At 41.2% G+C, this 13,129-nt stretch overlaps 1 pseudogene; it reads right to left on the bottom strand.

The window, feature by feature from the left end:
* Window positions 1–1,044: 1,044 nt before the first annotated feature.
* On the bottom strand, window positions 1,045–2,431 carry LOC102844004 (annotated as a pseudogene).
* Between the last annotated feature and the right edge of the window lie 10,698 nt (window positions 2,432–13,129).

The following is a 13,129-nucleotide window of genomic DNA, read 5'->3' on the forward strand; positions in this document are numbered from 1 at the left end:
ACCTATACTTGGACCAGGAGGCAGTTGTCAAAACAAAACAAGGAAACACTGCCTGAGGTAAAATCGGGAATGGTGTGTGCCAAGGATGCATCCTGTCTCTGTAACATTTCAATCTACATGTGGAATAGATATTCTGGGAGGCTGAGCTCTATGAGGAGGAATGTGGCATCAGGATTGGAGGAAGACATATCAACAACCTATGTTATGCAATTGCAACAACCTTCCTTGCTGAAACTGAGGAGGATCTGAAACACTACAGAAGTTCAATATGAATTGAAGCTCAACATCCAGAAAACAACAATTCTCACCAATGAGCCGATTAGCATCATCAAGATAGATGGATAAGAGATTGAAATTGTTAACAGCTTTAGTTTGCTAGGCTCCACAATAAACTTTCTTGGTACCAGAAGCCAGGAAATTAAAAGACAAATTGCACTGGGAAACTCAGAAACCTCTCCAGAGTACTGAAGAGCAATGATGCCAGTCTAGAGAATAAGGTGTGACTGATATCCAGGCCATAGTCTTCACAATTTAGTGTTATTTATCAGAAAACTGAGCCGAATTTACTCAGCACTTTTTTTTCACTTATTGGCGAGACTGCCCGGGAGCCCCCCACCCCACCCCACCCCTGCCCATGCAAATCCCTGGGAGCATCCTCCTCACATGCTAGTCTGACGCTAACATCTGGGGCAGTAACACATGTGGGTGCTAACACCTGGGATGTGGCCTGCGTTAGCTCAGACAACACGCTGACTTGGGGTGAAGTCAAGTGGGGTCCCAGAGCCTGGCGACACTCTTCATAGCAGGTGATCGCCCATCTACCCAGGGAGAGGAGTCACCTCTGTGCACACTGGGAGATGCTAATACTGAACACTCACAGCTATCCTTATACAAAGTTTTCAAGCAGGAAGGGTACAAAGTGGAAGCAGCCACCTGGCTTGGGCAATTCAGGCTGCGCTCTGCAGGTGGCGTCCAGGCCAGCAGTTTCCAGGAAGCCGGTGTCATATCTTCCAAGCTGAGCCAGAGGGGGTCTCCCACTGCCCATCAGTCCACTGCGACCTCCTGGCCGGCTGGACCTGCCGGAGCGCTGCTGCAGGGCACTGCTGCAGGGAGGTGCACCCGCGACCACCCTACAGTGTGCTTCAGGGTCTGGAAGATCCGGGAGATATGCAGCATGATGGGCGGAGTCTCCAGGTCGTTCATCCACTGTGTGCTGTTGAGAGGGTTCTCCAGCATGTCCTGGAACGCCAGCAGTGTCTTAAGGTTGTTTAGACTCAGCTGGACCACGGAGTTGCCCCGGATGGCTTGGAAGAAGGGGCTACCAGGGTCCATGCCCTTGTCCATTTCCTCCAGGGACTGCTTCTGGTCTCCCAGCAGCCACTCACAAGCAGCGGCCTGCTGGTTGTTGTTGAGCGAAGGGCGCCGATCACCTCCTTCTCATCAAAGCCCATCTCCGTCAGGGACATGACAGCCAGTGCTCAGAATTCGCTTTCCCTGCAGATCTTCTTGACGACGTCCGTCAGTTCATCTCTGGCCTCCTCATCTGCCGCACTGGTCCCCCCTGGACACCTTGGCAGAGGTGGAGGGAGCTGGGGAGGCCTCGGGGGGCAGGAGAGGACGAAGGGGCGGCTGAGGCCCCTGTGGTGTCTGAGGAGGCCTGGCCTGGGAGGGGTAGGTCAAAGATGGGGTCCTGGGCATGCTCAATGAGCCATGGCCTGTGTCACCCACATGTGGTTGTAGGGCCTTCATGGTCTCAGGGAAGCCCATCTCCGTGAGCTGTCGCAGAGCAGCCTCGTGCACTCGCTCCTCATTGTCCTCGTCCAGCGTGACTTTCGCCTTCTTAACTCCACAGCTTCAAGGTTCAGGGCCAGCAGTATCTGGGCCACCTCGATGAGTGACACCAAGATCTTGCGGAGCTCAGTCTGGAAGTGTCGCATGCTGTTTTGCACCACACCGCGGTCCATGTTGCAGGAGGGCAGGTCCTTGTTGCAGGAGGGCAGGTCCATGTTGCAGGAGGGCAGGTGCATGTTGTAGGTGGGCAGGTCGGCTGTGGCTCCGAAAACAGCATCTCTGTCCTGGGCTTTCTGTTGCTTTTTCTTCTCTGCTGACATCTCGACCATCTTGGGAAGTGGAGCCGGGTCCGCTTCGCTTCCTCACGAGCAAAAAGACATCTCTGTCTTAAACACGCTCTTCTGAGATGGATTTGCTGTCATTGACAACTCTCGCCCCGGTGGTGTGTATTAGTTTATGATGCATTACACTTTTGGGGGTCTTCGAGGTTCCCATGGGCACAGTGCTTGAGACAGCGCTCCTTGAGCTTCTCCACAGAGGTGTCCTGGGTCGCTTTCTCCAGACACTCAGCGCCATCGATATCTCAGATGTGCAGCCGCAGTAGCTCGCCCACAAAGATCTTCTCCTCCTGCCTGAACATGGAGCCGCTGCCTCTGGGCCTGAGGCCTCTGCCACCTCCCCACCCCGCTCCCATAGGCCCAGCCTCAGTCACTCTGAGAGGCTGCTTAGCTGCCTCCACCACCTTCGCTGCCGCACCAGAAGTGTCTCACTCAGCCTTTCTTAAGCTCAAGGAGATGAAGAACAAATTCAAACCTCAAGTTGCTATACTTAAGGATGCGTTGAACAGAACATTAAATGGTCCAGGAAGTGTTAAAAGAAGATGAAAAGAGTATACAGAGTCAATGTAACCAAAGTAATTGGCAGACGAAGAATTTCATGAAACAACATATGAGCAAGAGCCTATGGTGATGAAGGGAAAACTTCTAGCTGTTTTGAAGGAATTGATACAAACTGGCTGTGAAAGAAGCAAATACAATGTGAGGAAGGCTGAATCTGACTTCCACCTGCTTTGTAAAGGGGAACTTTTAGATGCTGTCAAGTTGAATGTGACCCATAATGACCCTATGAACAATAGAGCTGAACCCTGTCCTATCTTGTGCCATCCTCACACTTCCTTTCACTTTAGAATCTATTGTGGAAATCACTGACTGTGTCAATCCACCTACTTGAAGTTTTCCTCTTCTACACTAACTTTTGTCATTTCCAAGCATTATGTCCTTTACCAAAGAGCATCCTCTTCTAGCAACATGTTCAAGCATGTGAGGTGAAAGTTTTATCATCTTTACCTTCAAGGAGAATTCTGGTTGCACTTTCTCCAAAACATACTTGTTTGTTCTTTTTGCAGTCCGTGAGTTCAGCACTCTTCTCCAACACCACAGCTCAAAGACATCAATAATTCTTCTGTCATATTTAGTCACTGTCCAGCTCTCAGATAAATAACAAGTGACACAGCCTGAATAAAACATACCTTAGTCCTCAAACTGACATCGTTCTCTTCAGTAATTTGGAGAGGTTCTTGACTGCAGACTTTTCCAGTGCAATGTGTCTCAAAGTTGGTACCAAGGGTATTAATTATGGATCCAAGTAAATAGAAGTTATTGACAGCTTCAATCTTCTCTCCATCTATCATGATGTTGCCTATGAGCCAAACAGTAAGAATTTTTGTTTTATTGACGTTGAGATGCAATTAATACTGAAGCCTGCATTATTTGATCTTCTTCAACAAGTGCTTCAAGTCCTCCTTACTTACAGCAAAAAAGGTTTATATCATTTGATATTGCAGGTTTTTGAAGAATCTTCCTTCGAAGAATGCCATCTTCCTTAATGCCGCATTCTTCTACATAGAGACCAGCTTCTCAAATAATTTGCTCAGCACACAGATTGAATAGCTATGGAGAGAGAACACAGGAAGGGAAAAGACAATGTACAATAATAGGGGGGAAATTGCAAAAGGAGGAGAATTTTTTAAAATTGACTAATTTAACACATTTCATAAAAAGGAAAAGGAAACAGGAAAGTAAGAAAGTTTCAGAATTGACTTATTACTTTCAAATTTTCTTTCATATCCAACGACAATAGCCTTTAGTATAGATTACACTTCAGCATAAATAAAACAATGATCCTCACAATAGGATCAATAGAAAACATTTTGCTAAATGGAGAAAAGGCTGTAGTTGTGCAATATTGGGGGGGGGAGTAGAAAAGAAACATTTAGTTAATGACATTTTAAAAGAGAAAAGTGTCCCTCTAATATAATAGGACAGTGGACAAAGGATTCCTTCTCAGGCTGGGAACCCTCCTATTTTAGCCTAGAAAGGCAATTTTGAAAAAGAATTCCTTATAGTTTTGATAGTTAAGTTTTGTGGTTTGCCTCGCCCCCTGGCAGTCCTTTGCTAGACTATTTCTCTTTCATTAACATAACAATAGGGCCTCTGAGATTGTATCACAGATTACCTTTCTAGTGACTATGAAGAAAAATTGGAAAAATTTTAAACTTTATCTGACTTACTGCTCTGAATAACAAACTTTCTTACTTTGCTTTTTCCTTTTCCTTTTTATGAAATGTGCTAAATCAGTCTTTTTTTAAAATTTTTTCTCCATTGTTGTACATTGTCTTTCTCCTCCACCAGTTCTCCCCACAATGCACTCTTTGTTCCAGATTGTAGTCATAAATATACAACATCTTTTCTTTTAACAAAGGATTCAGACAAGAAAGGTAGGTATTGAGCAAATGTAACCATCACATGTACCAAGAAAATACTTTAAATGTGTTTTTTGAGATCCCCAGGTATTACTTCTTGTTGCATGCCTTTGAGTCTAATCGACCCATAGCTGACCCTACAGTGTTTTTTAAAAGGTTCAAACTCACTACAAAGTCCGGAAACAGTACTAGCTGACATGCTTTCTTTAAAATGTGCGCTTTGGTGGAAGTAGGCTGAGGATCAATTAGCGTCTGTGCTGAACAAAGAGAAGAGTCAGTCTAAAGACTAAGATGTGCCTGATCCAGGCCATGGTTTTCACAATTACCTGTTATGCTTCAGAGAACTGGACAATGACCAAAAATTTACAGAAGAAAATTGATACCTTTGAGTCATGATGCTGGAGAAGAGTTTTGAACATGCCATGGACTGCTAAGAGAAGAAACAGATCTTGGATGGAGAGTGAAACCAAGCTGCTCCTTGGAGGTGAGGTTTTGAGGCTCTGTCTCACATACTTTGGGCATGTAGCTAAGAAGGACCAGTTTGGGGGGAAAAATATCATGCTTGGAGGGACAGCACAGGAAAGGAAGACTCTGAATGAGATGAACTGATATAATAACTGGGGTGATGAGGGTAGTTGTGTCAGACACAGTGAGATTGGCTCAGGATAAAGCAGAGTTCAGAGCTATAGTTCATAGGGACCCATGAGTTATAGTTGACTTGATGGCACAGAACAACATCATCAGCATTCCATGATTGGGCTTGGGGCTATTTTCCATGTTCTCAGTCTCAGCTCTTTGTTTTATCTACTGGGGTGGATTTAAACCCCCCTGTTAGGGACCTCTCCAAAGTACTGAAGAGCAATGGTGTCTCTCTGGAGACTGATACTGGCCATGGTCTTCGCAATCGCTTGTTATGCATCAGAGAGTTGGACAATGACCAAGGAGGATAGAAGGAGAATTGATGCCTTTGAGCTGTGGTGCTGGAGAAGAGTATTGAGAATACCATGGACTGCTAGGAAAACAAACAGATTTGTCCTGGAAAGGATTAAACTGGTGGCTCCTTGGAGGCAAGGATTCTGAGGCTCCATCTAACATACTTTGACATGTTGTGAGGAGAGACTGGTCCTTGGAGAGGGACATCATGCTTGGGAGGGTGGAGGGACGGCGCAGGAGAGGAAGGCCCTCTATGAGGTGGATTGATTCAGTGACTGGGATAATTGGGATGGGAGTGTCAGAGACAGTGCGATTGGCACAGGACAGAGGGGAGTTTAGGGCTGTTGTACATAGGGTCACTATGAGTAGCAAGCAACTCGACGGCACATAACAACAACAACATAGCTAGGGGTAAACCTAAATCAGATTTTTTACTATTCCTGGAACACAGAGAAGTATTCCGATAGGATCAGAAGCTCAACAAAATTAAATTGCTTTGTTTCAGTCTCATAGTTTTCAAAAGTAATATGTTGCACAAGAGGAGATTTTTCCTTTTTCTTCTAGTAACTCTCTGAACAACAGATCTGAACCCTGAACTATCTTGTGCCAGCCTCATCATCTTTGAGTCCATTGTTGCAGTCACTGTGTCAATCTATCTTGGTGGACACTCCTCTCCTTTGCTGAGACTCCAATTTTCCAAGCATAATGTTCTTTTCAAAGGATTGGCCCCTCCTGGCAACATGTCCAAAGTATATGAGACTAAGTTTAATCATTCTTGACTCTAAAGAACACCCTCGTTGTATTTTTCCCCAGATGTTTTTTACTTTGACAGTCAATGGGGCATTGTACTCTTCCCCAAAACCATAACTTAAAGGCATTGATTCTTTTTCTTTCGTCTTTATTCACAGTCAAACTCTCAGATGCATAGCAGGTGATTGAAAATAGCAAGGCTTGATTCAGGGGCCCCTTAAACTGATACTGCTTTTAAACATTTGGAAAGATTCTTGGCAGCAGATTTTTTTCTAATATTACACATATTGATTTCTTCACTGTTAATACCAAGGGCATCACTGATAGTGGATGCAAGTAAGAAAAAAAAATCATTGACAATTTCAATCCTTTTCCCATCTTTTATGATGTTGCCTACTGCCTCAGTGGTCAGGAGTTTTGTTTTACTGATGTTGATGTGCAAACCATATTGGAGGCTGTCGTCTATAATCTTCTTCAACATGTGCTTCATAATTTTTTCATTTCCATCAAGCAAGGTTGTATCATCTGTATAACACAGGTTGTTGATGAGTCTTCCTTCAATCCTGGTGTCACATTCTTCTTCATAAAATACTGCTTCTCAAATCTTTTGTTCAGCATAGTGATTGAGCAATATAGAGAAAGAATAAATCTCTGCTGCACACCTCTTTTGATTTTCAATCATGTGGTATCCCCTTCCTCTATTCACACAGCAGCTTCTTTGTCTAAGTTTCACATGAGCACAATTAAGTGTTTTAGGATGCCCATTCTTCTCAATGTTAGTTATAATTTGTTATGAACCACATAGTCAAATGCTTTTGCATAGTAAAACAAATAAAGAAACAAACAAAAAACACACAAAACCCACAAATACACATCCTTCTGGTATTCTCTGCTTTCTGCCAAGATCCATCTGACATCAGCAATGATATCCTTGGCACCACAGTATATCTTCTAAATACAGCTCGAATTTCTGGCAAGATTTTCTTTCATGTGATTTTAATAATATCATTCAATAGTTTCCACATTATATTGGAATGTCACTTTTGAGAATGAAAACAAATATGGTTCTCTTCCTGTTAGTTGGCCAATAGCAATTTTCTGGATTTCTTGGCACAGACTTGTGAGCACGTTCAAATCTGAGTCTGTTTATTAAAATATTACAATTAATATTCCATCTATTCCTAGGGCTTTATTTTTTTTTGTCAGTGCTTTCAGTGTCAGTTTAAACTTCTTATTACATTACCAACTGGTTCTCAATGATATACTGCTTCCTGAAATGATTCTGTCTTAATAAGCCTTAACTCTGCTAAGAGCTTTCTGACGTCATCAAGTACATGACAGATACCTTGAAAAGGAATGTTTCATGATAACCAAGCATCCAACCAGATAGATACTATTTTGGAAGAATAAAACATAGAGTCCATGTCCTCAAAAGTTAACCCAAAAGACACTATTTTAGAGGTCATCTGTGTGTCCCTACAATGTGCACAATTTCCTCTTTTCTAAAGAGAAACCAAACTCTCCTTCCTGAAAGTGCAAATAAACATGAGGTGCTAGAACGGTTTTCAATGATTTCGTTTTACTTACATCAACAACCAACATTCCTGTAAATGACAGTGAAGAAATCAAACCAAGTATAGTTTGAGGCAAATATGTCACCACTGATGTTTTTAAAGGGCTAGGGAGCAAGGATGTTAGTCCAAAGATTAAGGTGTACCTGCCCCAAGCCATGGTAATTTTGTTACTAGGAAAATGTGGTTCTGTCTCCAGAAAAATCAATCTTGGTGATAGAGGTTGGAGTGCAAAAAGTAGAAGTTTTATTATGTGTGCCTGAAAATAGAAGACAGGGGAAATGAGGTTCTCAAATATGTCTCAGGGATAAAGTGTTCTGAGGAGATATTTATAGGTTAGTTTAAGGGTGGTAGGGAGAACTTATGTTTATTCAGTACTTGTAGGAGGGAAAGGGGGGTTATCATCAGAAAAAGGAGAGACTATGCAAATCAGTATATTCACACATCTGGTCTCTAAGATGACGTCCTTCAGGTCACAGGATACATGTTCTACATTTTCTCTTTTCAAGATAGAATCTATCTAGCTGGTTGTTTAGCATAAAGTAAATAGGCCTTTTGAAACAACCAGAGTGCTTTTAGAGGCAAGAATGGTGAAACTTCAACTCAAATGCTATGGACACATTGTCATGAGCAGTCAATTCTTCGGAAAAGACATCATACTGGGAAACAAAGAGAGAAAGACCTTCAACAAGATGAATTGATACAGTGAATATAACAATGGGTTGAGTACATCAGAGATGGAAAGAGAGGGCAAGGCTCAGAGTTGTTCATTGCATCATTATGAATTGCAGCCAACTCCATGGCACCTAACAGAAAAAGCTCTCTAGAAGGTCATAACTCTTAACTGAGTGCAAGATTGTTAAGAATGAACATCTAAAGGTGCCCAGGTGACTCATTTATGGTGTGTTCCTGTCCCTTGTGATTATTGAAACCATCTCTCAGGGTAAGAGTTTGATTTAAAATGGGAAAATAAGGAATTGTGTGATTCAGAGCAAACAGCAATAATTTAGCTAAAGTTTGAAACCTTTAAAGTTTTCTTTATTAAAAAAGTCATCTCTAATAAAAGGTTAGAAAATCCTATGATTATGTTAATAGAAGGAGTAATGCCCAGACATTGACTGCACGGTGAAGAGGAAAACCTTATCAGGTAAAATATAATAATTTGATAAGGAGGCAAGCAAACTCCTGCTGAAAATTATTTAAAAAATCTAGAACAGTACATTGAGGAGAATTGCCAGAAGTTCACACCATATTTAGGAGAGGGTATAGCACCAGAGATATCCTTGCTGACATTAGATGAATACTAGTTGAAAACAAAGAGTACTAGAAGAATATTTATGTGTGTTTTAGGCATTTGATTGTGGATCACAACGAATTATGGTTAACATTCAGAAGAATGGGAATCCCAGAAAACTTAATAGGGCTCATGCAAAACCTGAACCTAGACCAAGAAGCTGTTGTGCAAAGACAATAAGAGATCTCTGCATGATTTAAAATCGACAAAGATCAACAAAAATGTGTATAACTTTTTTTCCCCATACATATTCAACCTGTCTGGGTACTAGTATTTTTTTTTCCTTGACCCTTTACCAATTGTGATGCCTATTTATGTTGAATTGTGAGCCACTCCCATACCTGCTCTGGCAAATATTTTGTCAAATGTTTTTGTGACAAAAATCTTTTTCCATCATTTTCTGTGTTAGTAATGTCTTCCATTTGGTGAACTGTTGTAATTATTACAGTGTACTAAAACTCTGATATTTATGATGCTTGATTACTAGGATAATATTAAGGAAGAGATATTATATTACTAGAGATTATATTACCATAATATTATCCAAATATTAATTGATTTTGGAAAGAACATTTCTCTCAGTGGTACAACAGTGATCTGTTTACTACTCTGAAGCAGCTAGGAGTTGCTGTGATGCTGAACACTGTGTCATACGTGTGTAAACCACCAAAATGGTTACCCATCTAGGATAGTGTTTGGTGAAGTTCCCAGACTGATTCAGGTTTGAAAGCAAGAGTGGCACCCACTTCCTAAGCCACACGTCTCTGGAAATTCTATTAACATACTTAGAGTACAGAGTTCAAGTCTTTTGTTCATAGGGTCACTGTAAATTGTACTTGACTCGACTGCACTTACCACTACCAACAAAAATCCGTACTATATTGTTCAGCTAACCAAAGGACTGAGCATCTACAGCAGTTCAAATCCACCAATTTCTCTGATAGAGACAGATTGGCAGTCTCTTACAGGAAAGAATTACAACCTTAGAAATTTGCTGGAGGATCCCTGTGAGATGAGCATTAACCCCATGACAGAAAATCTCTTAAATCAAGTCAGTGGTCAATGTAAATAGTTAAAGCATTGTTTAGCTAAACAAAAGATTTGAGTCTACCCAGACACATGGGGAACAGAGGCTTATAGATCTACATATGAATAGTCATCATTGAAAACTATCTTATAGCAATTGCTGTCCACAGTAGGATATAGTGTTCTAACAGAACCTAGAAGAAATTTAGTCAGAAAATTATTGGCAGCAATTTTAACCCAGCCAGTACATCCAGGTGATTATGACCTAACATAAAGTTTAAGAGCTACTTAAAGCTAACCAGTCTTGACAGCTTAGTGCACAAGGCACTACAAGGGGGAAAGTTAGGCCAGTATTCAGGGAACATTTATAGCCTTGGAAAACAATTGAAGGTCACTATTAGTCTGACTGCGCAGAAATATGATTTTTGGGTTCCCTAAAGTCTTAAATCAGAAAAGGAGCATGTCAGGAATGCCATCTGTCTCCATATCTTGTCAATCAATATGAAGAATAGACGATCCGAGAGGCTGGACTTTATGAGGAGAAATGTGATATCAGAATTGGAGGGAGTCACATTAACAACCTGGTTTTTGCAGATAACACAGCTTTACTTTCTAAAATCTAGGAGGAACTGAAGACTTAGCTGCAGAAGGTCAAGGACTTAGTCTTCAATATGGATTGAAGCTCAATATCAAGAAAACAAACATTCTCACCACTGGAGAAGAGATTGAAATTATTAACAATTTCAGCTTGATTCAACAGTCAACACTTTTGACACCAGAAATTCAGGAAATCAAAAGATGAGTTGTATTAGGAAATTCTACTGTCAAGGAACTCTTCAGAGTTCTGAAGAGCAGCCATCAGTCTAGAGACTAAGATGTGCCTGAACCAGGCCATGGTCTACACATCAGACAGCTGAACAATGAAATACAATGGCAGAAGAATTCATGCCTTTGAACTGTGGTGCTGGAAAGAGAATTAAACATATCATGGACTGCCAAGAGAACAAACAAGCCTGTCCTCGAAAGGGTAAAACCAAGTGCTCCATGGAGGCAAGGATTTTGAAGCATGTTTTGGGCATGTTTCCAGGAAGGGCCATTCTTTGGAGAAGGAGATTATTCTTGGAAAGATGGGGTACAGTGCAAGAAAGGAAGATTGACACAGTAACTAGGCAATTAGGTGTGTGGGAAACAGTGAAATTGGTTCTGAATAGGGTAGGTTTCAGAACCATTGTGCATAAGGTCACTATGAGGCAACTTGAGGGCACATAACAATAACAAAGTTTTTAAAAGCTAGACAACTGTTTTAAAGATAAAGATTTTATTGCTGTTATTTAAACGATCAATTTACCTATATTTTTAGGGAATTAATTGAAGAAGTCATCCTGATAGGAAGTAAAAGAAGCGGGATATTTAGGGGAGAGCAGGATCCAGGGGAGATTTGGGGTAGCTTTAATAGGGTAGTGGCAATATATAAAAAGATGTTTTTTCCATATAACATGGATGAAACGTGAGAATATTATTCTGAGTGAGGTAAGGCAATTATAAAAATCATAAAGTGCATAAAGATACTATTACAATAAGCTAAAGAGAGATTTGGATGTTGACAGAATCATTTTGGTATGGTTATCTGACATGAAAACAGAAAATGAGAATGAGAAACAGTAAGTATATAACAGTTACAAGTTAAGATGAGTAAATGGAAAGGCATTGTACACCAAGGAAATAAGCACCACAATAACACTAAAGAAAGGATTGACACAGTGAGGGACAATGAAATATATCCACCAACCCCAACAGTATGATTTATAAAATCCTGAAATATTAGCAATAATATCCATTAGAACTTATATAAAAGTTAACAGGCAAAATAAATAGATGTGGACAGGTGAAAATCTATACTCACAACAATGCATAACTTTGGCAGATGATATTTCTGCATCAAAATAATATGTGTCAGAATAGAGCAAGGAAACACTCATGCTTCAAAATTGGGAAGAGGGTATGCCAGAGATGTGTCCTAACTCCAACTTTTCAATCTATATGCAGAACAGATTATCTGGGAGGCTGAGGCGAAGTGTGGCCTCAGGATTGGAAGAAGACTCATCAGAAGTCTGCTTATGCAGATGACACAACCCTGCTTGCTAAAATTGATGAAGACCTAAAGTGCTTGCTACAGAAGATCAAAGACTGCAATCTTCAATATGAATTGAAGCTCAACATTAAGAGAGCAAAGATTCTCATCGCTGGGCCGATTGACAGCATCATGATAAATAGTGAAGAGATTGAGATTGTTAACAGCTTTAGTTTGCTTGGCTCCACTATCACAGTCTTGGTACCAGAAGCCATGAAGTTAAAAGAGGAAATGCATTGGAAAGGTCCGCTGTTACAGAACTCTCCAAAGTACTGAAGAGCAATGATATCAGTCTGGAGACTAAGGTGCACCTGATACAGGCCATAGTCTTCACAATTACTTGCTATGCATCAGAAAGCTGAAAAATGACTAGGGATGATAGAAGGAGAATTGATCCCTTTGAACTCTGGTGTTGGAGAAGAGTATCGAATATACCTTGGACTGCTAAGAAAACAAACACGTTTGTCCTGGAGAAGGTGAAGCTGGGCTGCTCCTTAGAGGCAAGGATTCAAAAGCTTCATCTGGCATATTTTGGACATGTTGCAAGGAGGGACCAGTCCTTGGAGAGGGACATCATGTTTGGGAGGGTGGAGGGACAGTGCAAGAGAGGAAGACCCTTGATGAGAAGGATTGATTCAATGACTTGGGTAATGCAGGAAGGTATGTCAGAAACAATAAGTTTGGCATAGAATAGAGTAGGCTTTAGGGTTGTTGTACATAGGATTGCAATGAGTCTCAGGTGACTCGATGGCACGTAACAATAACAACAATAAAAATTGCTGTTAGGTGCCATTGAGTTGAGCATGATTCATAATGACCCTATGCACAAAAGATCTGAACCCTGTTCTATCCTGAGCCATGCCATCCTTACA

This window comes from Elephantulus edwardii, unplaced genomic scaffold, assembly GCF_000299155.1.
Source record: "Elephantulus edwardii isolate Elephantulus edwardi_28Jun2011 unplaced genomic scaffold, EleEdw1.0 scaffold00018, whole genome shotgun sequence".
Lineage (NCBI taxonomy): Eukaryota > Metazoa > Chordata > Mammalia > Macroscelidea > Macroscelididae > Elephantulus > Elephantulus edwardii.